The sequence below is a fragment of the Echinops telfairi genome, unplaced genomic scaffold (genome assembly GCF_000313985.2).
Source record: "Echinops telfairi isolate 266 unplaced genomic scaffold, ASM31398v2 ScPeMD7_7468;HRSCAF=8506_0, whole genome shotgun sequence".
NCBI lineage: Eukaryota > Metazoa > Chordata > Mammalia > Afrosoricida > Tenrecidae > Echinops > Echinops telfairi.
In genome coordinates this window covers 43,624,915-43,637,223 of record NW_022111369.1, presented here as the reverse complement: position 1 = coordinate 43,637,223, position 12,309 = coordinate 43,624,915, and the positions used below count along the sequence as shown (strand labels likewise).

The 12,309-nt window shown below is 42.6% G+C and overlaps 1 long non-coding RNA gene across 1 annotated transcript in view; it reads right to left on the bottom strand.

Annotated features, from left to right (window-relative positions):
• The window catches only part of LOC123520983, a 22,919-nt gene extending 16,147 nt beyond the window's left edge, over positions 1-6,772 (bottom strand). The window contains exon 1 of the long non-coding RNA XR_006679487.1: positions 6,686-6,772. This is a non-coding gene — a long non-coding RNA (uncharacterized LOC123520983). The remainder of the gene's footprint in view (positions 1-6,685) is intronic.
• Between the last annotated feature and the right edge of the window lie 5,537 nt (positions 6,773-12,309).

Below are 12,309 nucleotides of genomic sequence, written 5' to 3'. Positions count from 1 at the left end.
CCCCAGACGCTATATCTTTTGATAGCTGGGCACCATCAGCTTTCTTCACCACATTTGTTTGTGCACCCATTTGTCTTCAGCAATAGTATTGGGGAGGTGCGCACACAATATGATTTTTGTTCTTTGATGCCAGATAACTGACCCCTTCGGCACCTCGTGATCATGCAGGCTCCTTTCCATGATTTAAGGGCCATATTTTCCCACATTTTTTGTGCTTTTTGTTGGTGATTTTGTTGTTTAGGTGGCCCTGCAAGTGTAGGACCAAGATCTAATGTTTCTTTTCCCTCCTTACACACTGAATATGGGAGCCCTGGTGGCGTAGGGGCTTTGTGGTGGGCTGCTAATTGCAAAGCAGTTAGAAACCACCAGCTGCTACTGTCTACGCCCATCAAGTGTTACAGTCGTGGGAACCCACAGGGACAGTTCTACCCTGTCCTATAGAGTTGCTATGAGTTGACATCAACTTGTTGGGATTGAAGTGGGTTGTTTTGTTTTGTTTTGTTTTTATTGAATATACTTTCAATTTATGTTATTGCTGAGATATAGTTCATGTGCCATTAAGACTCACCATTCTGGGGTTTGTTTTTTTTAAGACTCACCATTCTGAAGTGTACAATTCAGTGGTTTTAGTAAATTCCCTATGCTGTACAATCATCATGCTTGTCTATTTCTACAGCATTTCTAACACCGGAAAAACAAATCCCGTGCCTATTACAATGGTGTGTACCATGCCCCCATCTCTGTTTCGATTTACCTCTCTGGACATTTCAATTAATGGAATCATATAATATACAGTCTTTTCAGTCTGGTTTATTTCATTCAACATAAGATTTTCAAGGTTCTCCCACATTGTAGCATGTATGGAAATTTCATTCCTGTTTATGACTGCTTAATGCTTCATCATATGGGTGTACCACATTTTATTTATACATTTTTCAGTTGATGGATACTTGGGTTATATTCCATTTTTAAAATTATACTGAAGAATACATGCAAGAAGGCTGTGGTGTGCCCTACAGAGAAAATACATGTGCTTGATATGCTTCATTTAAGTATGAATTTTAGTGTTGCTAACTGAGATTTCAATGTGAATGGACCATTGAGCAGGCTTCCAACAAAAGTTTATGGGAAAACCCTCCTATCTTTTCATCCCATCTCTCCATGAACTTTTTGAAGCGCGTTCCTGTATGTTAAGTAAGAGTCTTTATGCGGAAATACAAGGAGCCGTGGTGGTGTAGTGAGTTACATCTTGGGCTGCTAACCCCAAGATCAGCAGTTTGAGTCCACCAGCTGTTTCTTGGGAGAAATATATGACTTTCTACTCACCTTAAGACTTAGAGTCTTGGAAACCCACAGTGGCAGGAATACTCTGTTCTACAGGGCTGCTGTGAGCCAGAGGCATCTTGAAGGTAGTGAGTTTGTTTTTCTGGTTTGAACAGAAATCCACACGAAGCGAGGTTATGAGTTGATCAGCTGATGAAAGGTATTCGGCCTATGTCCAATGGCGCAGTGTTTGCTCCCAAAGAGCACGTCCCAGGCACACCAGCGCACTAGACTGTCCCAAACAAAGCAGGATGCAGCACACTGAAGGATGCTCACATTTCTCATGCCCATTTTGGAATCTTTCTGAACATTTTTGAGAGAAGCTAGTTTGGGGGCATTTATTTTTGTTTTTGTAAAGCAGACAATAAAAAGCAGAAAGATATGGCTAGACTGGAGCATGTACACTGGCACACATAAGAGCTCTGGACACACAAAATCCAGGACAGATAAACCCTCAGGACCAGTAATGGGAGTAGCGATACCAGGAGGGCAGAGGGAAGGTGAGAGGGAGGGGGAGAAAGGGGACCCAATTGCAATGACCGACAGACCCCACCCCCGGGGGATGAACAACAGAAACATGGGTGAAGGGAGACAGCAGACAGTATAGATGTGAAATATAATAATTTATCATTTTTTAATTAAAAGATCATTTTGGGGGACTCTTAAAGCTCTTATAACAATCCATACATCAATTATATCAAGTGCATTTGTACATATGTTGCCATCATTATTTTCTAGACATTTAATTTCTACTGAGCCCTTAGTATCAGCTCTTCTTTTTCCCCTTCCTCCCCCCCCTCCCCGCCCCCCCGACCCTGGTGACTCTTTGATAATTTATAAATTACTATTATTTTCATATCTTACACTGTCTGCTGTTGGGGAAGAAATAATTTATAATTTATCAAGAGTTCATGAGGGTGGGAGGGAAAAAACTAGGAGCTGATACCAAGGGCTGAAGTAGAAAGAAAATGTTTTAAAAAGGATGATGGCAACATATGTACACATGCACTTGTGACAATTGATATATGGATTGTTATAAGAGCTGTAAGAGCCCTTAATAAAATTATTTCTAAAAAATCATCATCATCAAGCAGAAAGATAACTAAACAGGGCAAGATGGTAGAAAAAGCTAGCTAGCTGGCTAGAGGTCACAGGAAGTAGAACCAGGGAAAAAGAGTGAGGTAATGAGAGCTGTCCGATTACTTCTCAGGTTTGGTTTGGTTTGGTTGACTGAACACAGGTGTGAAATCACTGTGGAGGGAGCATTATTTACATGAGTAAATAAGGTGATGGCCTGCATGTAGCAGGAGGTATGCAAGATCATCACCATTCACATTGCACGCTTGTAGCTGCGTTTTATCTGGAACATGCTTCTATAGTCTTTGTCTGACTGTCCCTCCTAACCTGCTGTGTGGCTCTGTGGGTTAAGTGTTGGATTGTTCACCTCAAGGCCAGTGGTTCAAATCCACCAGCATCTCCTTGGAAGAAAGATGAGGTCATATGTTTTTGTAGCGATTAGCACTCTTGGTTATCCTAAGGAACAATTCTACCCTGTCCTGTAGGGTTGCTATTGAGTCAGAACCAACTGGAAAACGGGGGTTCGGTTGGTTTTTTAAAATTTCTTGTGGGTAGATATGGTGGTTATTATTCCCATTTGGAATATGATGAAAGGGACTTCAGAAAGCTAGTATTCACCTAAGGCCTAGATCTCAGGCTGCCCAGGGGCAGAGCTGGTGCCTCTGGATCACAGGAGTCTTTCCACTGTTTTCGCACCGCATTGTGAGCAGGGAAGAAACCACAGGCCTTATACCTAGATCCCTGTAGGGAGAGACATGGAGATTTTGGTCTGTCGGGGGCATCTCAGTTAGGAAATCAACTCAAGTTGATTCAGGCTCATGAAAAAGGAGAAAGGAGGTGTACTGACTCACAAACAAAACAGGCCAAAGAGAGGCCTGGCAAGGGGCAGGGCCTGAGCCACAGGGCTTGCCTCTGGGGCTAGTATCTTTCAGTCTACAGTCTCCCTGCTGCTTGCTTGATGCTACCCTTCCGGCACTGCCGTGCGCTTTCCAGGCCTCCATCCCTCCAGATGAGAAGCCACCACAAAAGAGCCGTCATCTCTGTCCAAGCATTTCAGAAAAGATCCAGTCTAGACAGCATGATCGGAGAATGGTGTGCTGACTGCTTAGGTCTGGGCCCATTCCAATTTCCTGGACTCGCTGGGACAAGAGTAGAAAGAAGCGGGTCTGTTAGCAGGAGGTGGTAAATGAATAGATGCGGGGCAGTCAAAACCACAGGCGTGGGCGATATCTGGCTTAGGTCCAGTGATCCTCAGTAGAGTCTAAAAAAGACTTTTTAGAAATAACTATAGATTTACTGGAAGTTGCAAAAGTAGTTCAGTACCTTCGACTCAGTTTCCCCCAGTGGTTCCATCTCACGTAATTATAGGATAACTTCAGAACCAACATACAACGTGTGTGTGTAGTTCCATGTCCTTTCATCACATACTTGTATGGCCACCAGTACAATCAAGATGCAGGACTATTTCAGCACCCTAAATATCTCCCCTTGCTGCACCTGTCAAACCTGTGCTCACCCTCCCGATCTCTACGCTCTGATAACCACGGAGCTGCTTTCCGTCTCTCTATTTTGTCATTTTGATAGTTTCATAAAAGGAATCGTTTGGTGTATGATCTCTTGTGAGTGACTGTACTCAGTGTAATGTCATCTATCCAAATTTAGTGTACCAATAGTTCATTCTTGAGTAGCGTCCCATGGCAAGAAGGTGCCAGTTAGTTTAAGGGCTGGCCTGTTTATTAAAGGGCATTTTGCTTGCTTCCCTTTTGGGGCTATTATCAATGGAAGCTGTTAGAGACAGTCGTGGACAGGTGTTTTTGTGCATGTAAGTCTTTATTTGTTGGGGATAGCCAAGAGTCCCGTTGTTGGGTCATGTAGTCATTGAGTGCTTAGTTTCATAAGAAACTGTGAGATTATTGTCTGCGATAACTGTGCCATTTTACATTCTATCGTCAGTGCATGAGCGATCCCATTTCTCCAGCATCTAGTAGCATCACTATTTAACTCTCTTAGCCATCCTGATAAATGTGTAGTGAGATCTTCTCACAGCCTTAATTTTCATTTCTTGAATGACTGGTTAAGTTGGATGTCCTTTCATGTGTTTAGTGGTATGTGCATTGGGCTGTTAACAGGGAAGGTTGGCTGTTCGAAACCACCAGCCACTCTGAGGGAGAAAGCTGAGGCTCTCTTCTCCCATACAGAATTACAGTTCAGGGAACACACGATGGCAGCTCTATCATGCCCGGTATGGTTGCTATCAATCAGAATGGACCCCACAGCAATGAATTTAGTTTGGGTTTATATCTTCCTTGGCTGGTTGTCTCTTCATAAATTTTGCCCATGTTCTGATTGGATTTTTTTTTAAGAGCTCTTTCAGTAGAGTTTTTAAATGTGATTATTTCCAGAACCTATCCCAATTTAGCTCTACCAGCAAGTGGTTGCATCATCCGTCTGTAAGTTCATCTCGCTATGGTGGCTTGCATGTGGTGACTTATGATGCCAAAAACAGGTCACTGACATTTCAGATACTAACTGGCTTATCCAGGGTGGATCGGGTTCAGTGGAACTTCCAGACTAAGACTGATTGTGAAGAAAAGACAGGCGATCTGCTTCCAAAAATTAGTCACTGAAAACCTTTGGGATCAGAACAGAATATTTTCCCATAGAGTGTTGGAAGATGAGCCTCTTATGTTGGAAGGCATTGTTATAGCCACAACAATACAGGTAAACCTGTGTTAGGTCGTGCTGATCAGAGAAACGAATCCAGGAACACTCATATATGTATAAGAAAGAGTTTTAGATCGAGACGTAATTATGGATCTTGAAACTGTGCCCGCCCGGTCCAACTCAAGTTCATCAGTCCAATACTAGTCCAAGAGTCCCTCTTCAGACTCACGTAGTCACATGCGATGATGCAGATTGCAGGAAGATCACAGGCTGGTGAGTGCAGAGTCTTGTGGATCCAGTGGTGGTAGCTCTGGCAGCAATCAAGTCCGCCAGCAGGAAGGTGAAAGCAGAGAGCAAGGGGGACGTACGTCCCCAGGGCCCTCCTTATGAGAGGCCACACCCACAAGGAGGCACCAGTTGACATGAAATTATGTAACTACCACACCTACCAACAAAATTAAGTTGATGCAGGGCTGGACAACGTTTTGTTCTGTCGTACAAAAGGTGTGGCGATCAATGGCAGCTTAACAATAGCAGGATGTAGCACTAAAATTTCTTTCCTTATTCAGCATGGGCAATACCCGCCCCCCCACCTCCACCCATATTCAACATCTGAAAATAATCTGCTGCCTCCTTCTCATGGTCACTGCCATTCCCTGAACCTTATCCCATGGTGAAGTCTCTAGAAATGAGCAGCCTGGACTAGGACACACAGAGTTCTTCCTGACCTCAGAGAGAGATTTGTGAGCTAAAGCCAAGCCTTGGGAATCACAGCTCTTTTCTTGACTGTACATGCCTCTGGACAGAAAATATAAATGCTACTCAGTTCAACGGCACTGCCCCTTATGCACTAGCCCGTGTACAACTTGCCTCCTCTTCCAAGTTGCAAAGGAGCCCTCGTGGCATAGAGGGCTATGCATTGTGCTGTTGACTACAAGGTTAGCAGTTCAAACCCACTGGCCCCTCCACAGGAGAGAGGCCCATGAAGATGTACAGCGTTGGGGAGGCACAGGGACAGTTCTACTCAGTCCTAGAGGGTCACTGTGAATTGCAGTGGACTGGATGGCAGGGAGGTTTGGAGGGTTTTGAGTTCCAAGAGGCACAGAGTAAATGGGAAAGGACCAGACCTTGCAAATACGACCCCTAAGACAGTGTCCTCTTTGAACACCGCCAAGTTGCAACCCCAGGAAGGAAATAAAAGAAGGTGAGCAAGGAGGCCTCCAGGAGGGAGTCTCGGGGACACCGTACACCAAGCAGGACACAGCCTTCCCTGACGCACTTGGTGCCTCTGGCAGCTTATTTTTAACTGCCAGATTGTAAAGTAAATGTTTGCACTTCGATAAGTGTTCTAGTCACTGGGTTGTTCCAAACTCTGGTCTGGAAGGTTACCCTGAGAGTTCAGGAGTGGTCGTTAGAGAGCAACGAGGTGAGTGAAATCTAATAATCATTTCGCCGCCCGCCCTGCTATCCAAAACAGATCCAACAATCCCCTTGCATTATGTTCCGCTGCTTGCAGCCCCTGGTCAGAAGCAGGCACTGGAATTTGTTCTCAGGAACGCTGAACAATGGGAGCACACATTCTTGGTTTTATGTAAGAGCTAATAAGGAATGTGCCACTCACCTGACCTGAAGCAGGGTGTTCTTGCCAACCCCTGGTTGCCGGCCTCCCTGCCTTCCTCTTATTTCTCTCTTCTTCCTTCCCTCCTCCTCCCCCTCCTCCTCAGGCTGCTCCCCTGCCTCCTCCTCCACTTCCTGGTCTTCCTACCTCTCCTTGAGCAATAATAGAGGGGGAAGGAGAGGAAGGAAACAGAAAATAGAGCCACAGGGCAGAGATCGCTAGGAGAACTGTCACATTATCGTTGGAGGAGGATAAATGAGAAATGTGAAAACTAAGAGAAACACTGGACATTTTCACTTCATATAGATCTTGCTTTTGTTCCTTTATTGGGTTTTCTTATCAAGACCCTGAGAGAGAGAGAGAGAGAGAGAGAGAGAGAGAGAGAGAGAGAGAGATTATAATGTGATAACTTTGGTGAACCAGGAAGTAGTTTTGATGAGGAGCTGCTTGTGAGTCAGCGCAGCTGATGGTGGCCTGAGTGTGTCCCGGAGTAAACCAGAGCCCCACGGGGTTTTCAATGGCAGATATTTTGGAAGTAGATGCCAGGTTCTTCTTCCAAGATGTCTCTGGGTGGATCCAACCCTCTGAACTTTTGTTTGTCAATTAGTGTGCTAACCATTTATACAACCCAGGGACTCCAAGCTATTGTAAGATCCACCTTAGTCATACATTGAGATGTAAGAACTAAACTCACCTCTTTTTCTACCTATGTAACATGTCAGGGGTGTTTGACCTCATTCAAACTGAGCTGAGCAATAAAAGGGGTCTATGAGCTCAGTGCTGGGAAGTCCAAAAGGAGTGGACTCTGCATTGGCTGGATTTAGTAACTCACGTGACATTTTCCTCCACTTTGTCAGTTCACCCAAAGACTCCTGCCAAGCTTCCCTGTTCATCTCCAGAAAGAGGACGGGCCGTCCCATGACTCCTGAAGAGGAGATTGCCCTAGAGGCTGCCTGGATCACCCATATTCCAACCCTCTGGCCAACGAAAGATCACAAGGCTGATCAGTTCTCCTAAACTAACCCCTGAAACAATGGTAGTGGAATTACCCTGATGATGCGATGGCTGCTTCACCATGAAGGAAGATGCAGTAGCTGTGAGGGTGACAGCTACAATGCCCACCGCTACACCTCTTAGAAACATTGTTCCAAGACCTGGACTGCTGATAGAAATTCCTTTAAGAGGATAGCAAGCCTCTCCTTCTAAAATTCGAGTTAAAACCTTTTTAAAGTAACAGACTGAATTTATGCTAAAATGGGTTGAGGTATAAACTTTTACAATTACAAAAGTCCAAGAAGCTAAGATATGTTATTTCTCTATAACTGAACTAAATTAACTCATGAGCCCCTGGTTTCTACTTGGTAATAGCAAACAGTTGAATTGAATAGCAATGTAATTACTTCCAGTTTCTTTATTTAAAAAATTATTTTGTATGCATTCTATGCATAATGTGTCATAGGATTTGGAACCTTTTCCTCAATTTTAGCAATACCATAGGTCATTCTCACAAACTCAACAGGATGGAACAGTCAATCTTTATTTCTTCTTAATTTTGTTCTTGGAAATACATTTAGCACAATTTTCCCTTTATTGAAGTGGGTGGTCATATATGAAGATCAGATATTGTCTTTCCTTTCTGGGAGTCTCATCTTTTCATCTGGAAAAAGTTGGTTTTATCTGAGAAAGCAGTGACTCATCAGGCAGGTGTGAGGGCTTTTAGGGATGAAGGAAACTGCTCCTGTTTTTCCACAATAGGCTGGTCAGATAGGCTATAGATGAACACAGTGTTGGAGGAACACTGTGGAGAGCCTGCTTGTTTACTTCTAGGGTGTAGCAGGGTAGTTCCACGGCCCTTTCACTGTGGGCAATCTGCGGCAGCAAGAGGCACCGACAACTTCAAAGATTCTAGAACAAAGCCTGGATCACTGCTGTGATGATCAGCTCACAGCCACAGCTATGGCTTGACTTCACGTTCCCCAGGTTCTTGTTATAGGCACAGACTCCTTAGTTCCTTCAATGCTTTCCTGGGAGTAAATCCCACTGAAATGGGTGGGCTTCCTTGGGATTAAAACTCATGTAGTTATCCTATCTTTAAAATGTTCAGTTTCTTTTCCTCAGTAGACACTGAAACTGGTGTTATAAATGGGTGAGAAATAAACATTCACAACTAGGAATATATAACTTGGAGGAAGAAAACCTAGTTAAAAGTTTTGTCTCTGGGCAAGAGGGACAGATCATGTGAGAGCTTTAATCCTCAAAGCCATACAAGCAGCTGATATACTGGATGCACTCGGATGAGAACCCCTGCTCACTCTGTACATCTCATCTCTGCACTGTGGATCAGCACTATCACACAATGGTAGAGACTAGCTGGTGTTTGGAGAAATAGCCTCTTATCTGGCTTATCAGTGAAATTGCTTTCCACAAAGTTTTCTATAAAGAAAGTGTGAATTTTCACCAACTGGATCAATAAACACCATGATAAATGGCAAATAACTTGAAGTTGACAAGAATTTTATTCTCCTTGGATCAACAATCAACACCCATGAAAGAAGCAGTCAAGAAATCCAAGGAGGCATTGCGTTGGGAAAATGTATATAAAAGAACTCTTTAACTGAGAAAGTCATGCCCCATTCTATGCATAATGTGTCAAAAACAACAACAACAACAACATCACCTTCACTGCTTTCAAACATGGTTTTGAAAAAAGGGGATCAAAAACCCCCCTGCCTTTGGAAGGGATGATAAATCCAAGGTGCAGTATGGCAATGATAAATCATGTAACTATCTTCTAGTTCTTTAGTATTTCCTCTCCTTATTATAGTTTGTTTTCCCTCATTAATCATGTTATACTTGCAAATGTTCATTTGTATATTTAAGATCATTCAGTAAATGAAAGTCAAGATGGATAACCCTTCAGAGACAGTAACAGGAGTAATGGTTCCCTGAGGGTATAGGAAGAGAGGAGGAAGGGGGAATGGAGAAATGGGGAGCTGATAGCATTGATGACTGCATAACCCCACACTCAGTTGAAGAACAGAATTGTATATGAATGGATATATTGGATTGTGTAAGATATGGCAAAAATAAAAATAAAATAAAATAAGGGTTCCTGGTGGTATGGTAGGGGAGGGAAGGGACAAAGGGGAGTTGATATCAAGGAATTTAAGAAGAAAGAAAATGTTTGAAACTGATTGTAGTAGCAATTGTACAATACTGCTCGATGTATTTGAACTATGGAATTTATGATATCTGTAAGAGCTCCCAATAAAATGATTTAAAAAAAATACTCTTTAAAGTATAGGGATACCTCAGTTGTCAAACTCAATTCATTCCAAATTCATGTTTGAACACTGAAAAGCTTGAGAACTAAACATATATTTCCCATAAAAAATAATGGAAAACAAAGTAATTGATTCTGAGGCCTCCAAATTAAACTTATAAATTCATTTCCCAGGACTGCAAATCACTGTGAAGGCCTTCAGCCTTCTTGCATATCTCTGTCTAGGCTATGCTATCATTATCAAGTTGTTTCTGATTTATCCAAACTAACAGTAACTTCTCAACTTCTTCAGTGGTCTCGGTTCTTTGTTTCATGGTTAACGGTTTCACATCCTTTGCTTCATTAGTTGCTTTAATCACTTCTTTTCTTTTTTTCCCTCAAAAATGTTGATAATGGCAACTTAGCCATGTTGTATTCTGCTGCCAAGTCAGACAAGCAACAACTTGATTCAACTTTCACAATGATTTCTTTCTTTAACTCTATCGTGTTTCTCACAGTTTCCCCCTTAGCTTTATTGCTGGTATCACTAACTTTCTTTGGAGCCATGGTTATGATAGTCTATGAAAAGAAAGTTAAAAAAAAAAAAGAAGAAGAAGCACAATGATAAATGTTTTAATGCACTAACACAAGCACTGTGTGTTGTCTGAGCTAGAGCGTTGCTTAGTGTCCGTGGCGAGACAAGACACATGTCTCACTCTTGACTTGTACAGATTTTTTCTTTTTTAAAAAATTTTAGTTTATCTTTTTTTTTTATGTAATCATTTCATTAGGGGCCCAGACAACTCTTATCACAATCCATACATACATCAATTGTGTAAAGCGCATTTGTACATTCATTGCCTGTACAGGTTCTTTCAAGGCAGGTTTTCAGTTCAGCTATCTAGCAGACTTATGAACATCAAGGAGCTCTTTTTTGAACTTTGCTGTTCGAGTAGTGGAAATTTGGAGCTTGGAGCCATTCCACACCCGAGATATCACTGCACTAAAAAACAAAAATGACCTGGAGAGTAAGGTGTGCCTGACCCAAGCAATAGTATTTTCCGTCTCTTCATGTGGAGGTGAAAGCTGGACTGTAAAAGTGGAGGACTGGAGGGCTTGAACTGCCGTACTGGCAGAGAATACCGAATACACTGTGGACAGCCGGAGGAGAAGCACATCTGTCTTGCAAGAGGTACAGCCAGAATAAAGGGTGATGAGACTTCATCTTGTTTACGTTGGATAAAAAAATCTTTTAAACTAGGACAGGACAGCAGGAAAGACCACTCATTAAACAGAACATCATGCTTGCTAAAGTAAAGGTGTGATGGGGGAGCGCGGTAGCAAAAATGAGAGTCAGCCTCCCTGAGATAGTCAGACACAATCACTGTAACGACGGGCTCAAACATATCCACAATTGTGAAGATGGCGCAGGACCGGGAATTGTTTGGGTCCATTTATTCATGATGTGGCTATGAGTCAAAGCCAATTCAATGGCAACTAATACAGCAGTGCGTGTGGATCTATGAAAAAGAAAAATTGCTAAGGATTGTACTCCTTTCCCCAGTTGCTGTGCAATTCATTTAATCAGCTGGAAACAGCAACCCCTGACCTTTCTAGTGTAATAATAGCCACGTTCTTAGGTTCACTCTATGATTTCCATCTTCAACAACCTCCCACCAACTAGTACCTACAGCATAATCATTTTTTGTAATGTGTCTAATTAAATGATAGGATTTCCTTAGAAGATTTCTAAAATGGTTGCCCCCCAAAGCAATGAATATTGAAAAACAACCCAACAACATAGCCCAATAAAGTGAGAATGAGTCTTTCATCTCAGTACTACTATCAAAATGCACCTCAGCTATATTCACTTTTCAAACAAATATAATGAAATCTTTGGAGAGGGTTGTAGGATTTTACACAAATAATTTGATGGTGCTCTACAACATAGAGTTGTAAAACATGAGACTTCATCTTGCTTCCTCTGGATGTGAAAAGACTAGAACAGGACAGGAACAATGTGATGTCTGACCCCTTCTAACTTCACAAGAGGGAAAGAGAGTCAAGATCAACAACGTAAGGCTGATTCCTATGAAGCAGAGGTCAGCCTTGCCTCCACCTTCCAACCTTTCTCACCAATTCTGGTCTCAGCGTTCTTTGCCACAGTACTGTCTACTTCTCACCTGGGTGCTCTCTGTTTTTCTGCTGGGCTCAGAAATAATGCATTGCCACGGCCACACGTAAGTCATAGACACTATTCATGATTACAGAGGTAGTTAGGGAAGTGACAGGTTACAATTCAAAGTCAGAAACAACTCAGGGTATAGTACAGATCTTTGATCAGGACAGCTTCTTCTCAGCCATG